Source organism: Cyprinodon tularosa, unplaced genomic scaffold (genome assembly GCF_016077235.1).
Source record: "Cyprinodon tularosa strain WSP-4 unplaced genomic scaffold, ASM1607723v1 ctg376, whole genome shotgun sequence".
Classification (NCBI taxonomy): Eukaryota; Metazoa; Chordata; class Actinopteri; order Cyprinodontiformes; family Cyprinodontidae; genus Cyprinodon; species Cyprinodon tularosa.
The window spans coordinates 355,772-363,039 of NW_024039092.1; the positions used below are offsets into that span (position 1 = coordinate 355,772).

The 7,268-nt window shown below is 40.2% G+C and overlaps 1 protein-coding gene across 2 annotated transcripts in view; it reads right to left on the reverse strand.

The window, feature by feature from the left end:
• The window catches only part of tlcd4b (TLC domain containing 4b), a 31,911-nt gene extending 28,310 nt beyond the window's left edge, over positions 1-3,601 (reverse strand). The window contains exon 1 of one of the 2 annotated variants that reach the window (XM_038296738.1): positions 3,215-3,601. The gene's annotated coding sequence lies outside the window, so the exon portion shown is untranslated. The remainder of the gene's footprint in view (positions 1-3,214) is intronic. The other variant, XM_038296737.1, reaches the window with a different exon arrangement.
• Between the last annotated feature and the right edge of the window lie 3,667 nt (positions 3,602-7,268).

Sequence of the window (7,268 nt, forward strand, 5' to 3'; positions counted from 1 at the left end):
CTTCATTATAAATACAAAATGTGTCTAGTTGTTGTACTTTTTATAAATTTGTGCAGCACTTTGTGACCCTGGTCTGTGAAAAGTTCTATAGAAATAAAGTTTACTTACTTACTTACTTACTTACTGTTTAAGCTTAGTGACTGCTCTGATTGGGTTGATCTTTCTGCAAATGGTCTGTTTTTCAATGCTTTCACGCCACTTACCACTATTAATTGCTAATTTAACTCAACTCAACTTCAACTTATTACTCACCATTTATCCGATAGATTTTTCAGCCATAGTTCATATCACACACAGGGTTCTTAAATACTTTGCAATAGCTGTTCCAAAAAAAATAACAGTATTCATATAGTATCATATAGTCAAATTGATTCAAAGTTTTCTATCTAAGGAAAACCAGTTGATTTCATTAACTCATTGACTTGAAGGCAATCCCTCATACTAATCATGCTTGTAGCGACAGGGGTGAGAAAAATCTCCCTTTTAACAGGAAGAAAGCTCCAGGCTCAGTGTGTGCGGCCATCTGCAGAGGCCGACTGGGGTTCAAGGAGACAGAAGCAGAGATACAAAAAGCAGCTGCAAAAGGCGGCCCCATCCAGGAAACACACAGCCAGGCAGACGAGCTCCAAGCCACCTCCTTTAATGTTTAATATAGATTTTTATTGTTTTTAAGGAAAACATCAGTGAAACAACAAAAACTTGTTTAAACTGCACAAAACAATAGCCTCGATTATAAATAAATGTTTAGAGCTGATTATTATACATTGGCAGAGACAGATAAGATTGACGTATGAGATTAGTTTCAAGTATCGGCCAATCACCGTTCTCCCAAACATCATTACCAATAAATCTATAGAGGATGATCTTTTATTTTTGGGTGGATCATCAAAATATGTGGTCCTCAAAATTGTCATGGTGATATGTTAACATATTAAAATAAAGGCCTCATAAGAGGCAGATATATCCCAGAATGCTTTGCACGTAGAGCTCTACTCGCAAAGCATTCTGGCATTCTGAAACATAGGCATTCCCTTTCTGGAGCGGGTACAGGGTTGTGCATGTGCTTTTTTTTTTTATTGAAGAGGACAGGTCTTAAAAAAAAAAAAAAAAAAAAAAAAACATGAAAATCCTCCACAATACCTTTAACCATGGCCCTGCATGTTTTTTTTTATGCATTTATTCTGTGCCATTAAAAAACACCGGCCCCAGTAATAAATCTGGTCTGGAACCTCCACTGGGCAACATAGATCTGAAAGGTTGGAGTCAACGCTATTAAGCGCAGGTTAGACTTCTGCAATCTCACACATCAAATGTCGCTCGGGTTTGGTTGCGAACCAGTTTTGCTTGTATGCTTCTGCACCGTCGGTCTGGAATTTCTCGGGACACGCAGCAGTTTCTTGGCAAAGAGCAAGGGGGAGATTATTGGAGAACTTGCGAGAACTTCAACAGATGGTTACAAGAACGTCGTTTTGACAGAGACCTTGGCATCTTTATATAATTTGTCTGAAACATCGTACAAGTGGTTGTACCTCTGAACCTCCTCAATTAACCTTTCGTCGTAGTTGTCCATTGCAGTTGTTCCTCGGTTTTTAAAAATGGCACCAAATCGAGAAGGACGACCACGCAGACAGCCGTAAAGGCATATCAAGGACCAATCACAGCTGCTTTTTGTCTGCACACTTCCACTTGAGGTCTGTGCAGGTTTGCTACCGTCCGATGGGTAGTCAAGATTTTTATTTAGGTGCATAAATTGGCGTTTAAGGCACTTAATTCGGTGCTGGGGCACACCATTTTTAAAAACCGAGTAACAACTACAATGGACTACTACGACGAAAGGCTAATCTGTGGTTTTGCCAACTCCATTAAAAGAACCTGTTCCTCTTTGAACTCTAGATCCATCTCCGTGACCGTGATATCTTACAGATGCGCCATTGTTGTTTTAGAAGATAAAGACTCCCGCCACCGCCAAAGTTCTGGTGACCATCCGCCAAAGTTCTCGAATAGGCTTGCCCTTTGCGCTTCGGCGGGAAACTGCTGTGCGTCCCTAGAAATTCCAGACCAATGGTGCAGAGGCATACCAGCAAAACTGGTTTGCGACCAGACCCAAGCAACATTTGATGTGTGCGGTTGCAGAAGAATAAAACAGAGGGATCAAAGGCCTTGTTTAATTTAATTTAAATAGAGTTACTTCCGAAAGCAGTCAGCCAATTTAAACCCACCTGATCCAAAACCCTGTCAGGTTCATGAGCAGAGCAGAAACTACATCCACACCACAGAGTTATTGTACCCAGAAGCAGCTCTCCAGATTCCTGATCATATACGCATTATGAGCCTGAATAATTCATGGGCATCCTTCACCTGGCAGGCATGGCCCTCATCCCGCCCCGTAGGAAGAGAAGAGGCGGCCCGGGGAGCCTCCTCTGCGGCTTCCCCACCCTCTCTTCTTCTGCAGGACCATCCTGCTGCTGTCAGCAAACCATGACCCCCCCACCACCCCCACCCCCATATCGACATAAAAAACATAAATAGTCCTTCAATTTCTCTCCCACCCCACCGTTTGGAAATCCGACTCCAGTCTACCGCATTGCTACACCAAACCACCGGCTTTGGACTTGCACAATACCCCCCCTCCCCTCCCTCCCTCTGATCACACCGGTCCCCTCTAGCATGCTGGATCCTGACATGAATACTGATGCATAACGGCCGATCGGTGCCGCTTCAAAGCTGCCAGGGATGCCTGCATCTTCTCCACACACACACAACACCCTATAACAATACCTCCACCTCCCTCCCCCACGATTTAAAGGAGTGCTGCTCATCATCATCATCATCATTCAGCTCAAACGAACCGGGAATATTCACCTGAAAACAGATTAAATCCACTAAGAAAAGGAGGGAGATCCTGCGGCGTGGATGCAAATGAACGACAAAGTGTTGAAGCCAGCCAAGAAAATGGCGAGATTTCTACGAAGGACCGCATCGGCAGCAAGAAACGCAGCTTTTTTATTATTATATATTAGTTTAAATTTAATGCTACGACTTGAAGGAGGTGTACGAGTGTATCTGAAACCGAACAACGGGATAGAGTTGCTGCTGGGGAAAAAGGAAAGGAGCTAGCAATAAAAACAAAACGGGATAAATAAATAAAAAGTGTTAAGTGTGTAAAATCGGGACATTATGGAGGAGGAGGTGGAGGTCTGTCTGTCTGTCTTACCTGCTGGCCGTGGCATAGGGCAGCGGGTGGCGGATTTAACCCGCCCCCCGTCCTCCAGCTGAAGCACCGGTGTTGTTGTTGTGGGCGTCTTCTCTCCACTTTCCTTCAACTTGACGTTAAGCTAGCGGTTCGGCTAAAGTCTACAGCAGCCCTCTGGTTCCTCCCGGAGACCCCCCACCCCACTCCCCCCAGGACGGCAGCGTCTCCCCGCTTCGCCACGCAGACAGCTCCGTGTCCGAACAGGAGAACAATGGCTTCTCCTACCGCCTCATGTCTTCGCCGCTTTGTCTTTTCTCCTGAAGAGTCCCAAAAGAAAAGTTTTTTTAGTCGCTTTATTTTGGCTCTGACAAGAGAGCGAGCGAGCCGTGACGTCAGCACGTACCCTCCCCAGCGTGCACACGCCCCCCTATATACGGGCTACACCCACTGGAGACAAAGGCTCCGTCTTAAATATGATTTATGGAGCTGAAAGCAGGGCTGGCCTCAGGTTGAATGGGGCCTTTAGCAGAATCTGGTTGAAGGCCCCCTCCTACTCAAAGCTTCCTAGCCTCTTTAGTGTTTTATTATGATTTGGTTGAATATGGGCGAGGGGCCAAGTTTAGCCCTTTATAGGAAACTCAGTAAAAAAATAAAATAAAAATTGAAGCCAATAGTGTAATTGGAACCCAGGACAAGACCTTGTTACATTTGTAACATTCAAAAGATATAGATATCTTGGCAAAAATGAATGTCAATGTAATGACAAGAAACACCAACTTGCCTGAATATATTAAGAAAAATAGTGCTTCTATGAGAAATTCATGAAAAACAATAATTTTTTTTTGGTACAACATAACCTTATAGCAGAGGTCTTCAACGTTTTCCAGGCCAAGGACCCCCAAACTGATGGCAAGATGAAGCGGGGACCCCCTAATTATATATATATATTATATCAGACTAGTCCTATAGTCACTCTATTACAGATGGAGTCATGTAATGAAAGTAATTTCTCCCTGGGATTATTAAAGTATTTCTGATTCTGATTCCTCATTAAGGGGACAGGTGTTGTGAATGAAATGGTGCCCAACTTCAAAGAGCTCCTGTGTGTCGCTGAATGTGTGCATCCATTTACTACAGTGTGTTGAATTCATGTTAATGTGTATTAAAAGACATTTCAATTAGTGGACAAAATTTCAGGGGGAATATTGTCCACTAAGTGAAATGCCTTCTTCATGTATGCTCTTTCCCATACATGGCTTGTTGGGAAAACTGACCTTGTTCATGAAGGTCATGATTGTGGAATCCAACACTAACAGTAAACCTGTCAGCAGGTGCAGGTGTGGAACTCTGTAGCCTTTCCTGTGTTTGTTCATGGATTTCCTGCAGTAAATCTCTGCAGAAAAGGTGGATTTAAACTGAATAACACACAGATGTATTAATTATGTGACAAACTGGGTGATTTTTGCAGGTAATTGTTTGCACTGGGTTTTCTGGGGGTAACATACATTCCTGCCACACATTTCAGATTTTATTTTCATAAAAAAATTTTTACACTACTGCCCTACTTTGCTGGCCAAAAAGTAGGATACTCTATTAAGTCTATTAAAGTGTTTTAATAGATTCTTCTGTTTGAACAGCAAATTACTACATATTATCTGTACTAAATTGCTATATTTAATCATCATTAGTCAAGGTTAACCTTTCTAAAGAGATGTTCGAGGAATATTCAAAGAAAACTTTCTCAGGTATGTACTACCTACAACAAAGTATGCCTTTCTGAGTCATATGCAGCGACGTTGATGATAGGAGGAGCGTCAGTTCATGTCCTTGTCAGGCAGTGTATTCAAACGTAACAAAGCAAATGTTTCGGGGTTGTATGAGGATACTGCTTTATCATTTTGCAGTCTGTTGCTTTTCAAATGCTTGACCTGTTTTTCAAGCAGGGTTGAGTCATTTTAGGGTTTTACAGTCTTGCTTTTGAAGTTGTCATTCTGGTTCTACTGCACATCAGGCTCAATTTATCATGTGAATATCTCTAAAGGGAATTCTCTTCCTCCTTATTCTAACTGAACCATCTTGACCCCAACTACTATCTGTCTCAGTTCTAATCAGGATCAAATTCCTGGTCGGAACTGTCAACGGCCTTCTGCTGATAACTGAAACGTCCTCCTTAGGAGAGTTGAACACTCCACAGTGATACACACACACACACACACACATAGTCGTTCTGCCATCGTAGTGAGGACCATGTGTGTTGACTCCCATTGACATCCACTGATTTCCAGTCATTTTCAACCCTGTCTATACCCTAACCCTAAACCTAACCATTACTAATGCATACCTCACCCTAACCCTAACCCAATTGACGACTTAGCCCTAAAGCTAACCATTGGCAAAATAGCAAGTTAGGAACGGCAAAATGTCCTAAACTTTGCAACAACTGGTCCTCAATTTGATGATGAAATATGAAAAATGGTCCTCACTCTGAGGGCTACACAAGTACACACAAACACACATACAAGAATTTTTATTTTTTTTTACAGTGATACTTCCCTGGATGATTAAAATCTAAGATAATACATTTATTGAAGTGACTAAATTATCTTCTTTGTATACAGAGTTGAAACTATATAGTATCAGGAATTATAAAAGGACACAAAGAATTATCTTCTCACTGTCTGACCGTAATTCAGAAGTTTTTTTTTTTTTTTTTTTTTTTTTTTTTTACAGTTTAAGGTCAGCCAGAGTTACAACAATTAGTCATATTTGCTAAATGTCAGTTAATTATTATTATTAGTTTAATTCACTGTATCATTGGGGTCTAACATTGGGGTTATCCTTCCAAAAGCTGCCTTAGGCAAATGCTACAGTGTGAAAATAATCAAAATAAGTAAAAACTTCTTGAATAAAGTATATTTGCATTATATTTTATTCATTTATTTTTTTATTTTTTAACAGTGTCCTGTCTTGGCAATGTGGCAATAAGAATATAGTTTAGCAGGTAAGTAAAATGATCTGCTAATGAAATTAGTTTGTTTGCCCCTAAAATATGATAATTATATATACTGCACTTATAAATAAGAATATGGAGATTTGTTTGTCATATGTTAAGCACAAGACTGTTATTCCACTGGCAGATCATTTTACTTACCTGCTTAAATTAATTATAAATACACGTATATTAAGAAAAATTCACCGGGTTTTGCAGAGTACAACTAGGTCTAGGTTTTAGGATGCCTTTACTGCAAAAAGAAATCCCCATCTAAGCAAGTCATACAATCATAGATCTGTCCCTAAACAAAGTATTTTTGATCTTCTTCCAGGATTGTTGTACTAAACCACAGCAGATCGTGCAGGTTATTCATATTCTTTTGAGTAAATTCTACTCTAAATAAGTGCAATAATCTGCTAGTGCATTAAGACGATGCCAAGACTTCTTGCTTTGAGGATATATTATGGTATTAAGAAATCTTACAAAGTGCAATTGTCTTACTACACTGGCAGATACTTGCACTTATTTTTAATTAGATTAACAATCACTAAATCAGAATCTGTTTTTGTAGTGCAGCTGAAAAACAAGAGCTAAAAGACCTTTTTGACTAGATTTAAAATTGTAAAACTTGGTTAGATGGATAATTTCTGCAGTGTTGTTCCCAGTTCTCAGCTTTGCTCACAGATTTTGAATCGGACTCAAACCGTCATCATAAAAGACTGACCATGCATCATAAGCCTAATGCTAAAACCTTGTAAGTAGTTTAGCAGTACGCTCAGGGTCGTGGTCTATCTGAAAGACTTGTTTCGTTTTCCGACAAGAACTTTCTGACTGTGGCGCTGGTTTAGTATTTCTACTCAGATCCTTTCAACTTTTAATACCATTTATTTTGTAAGGTACACCAGTCCTTCCTGCAGTTACAACATTAAGCTGCAACCGGCATAATTCATGTTTGAAAAATGTTTTAAAACTTTGAAAACTCTCTTTTCCTTTAAATGTGATCACAAGACTACAACAGCTTATCTAAAAATAGGAAAATATTTCTTCAATAAGTATATTGTCCTTAATTTGAACAGGTAAATA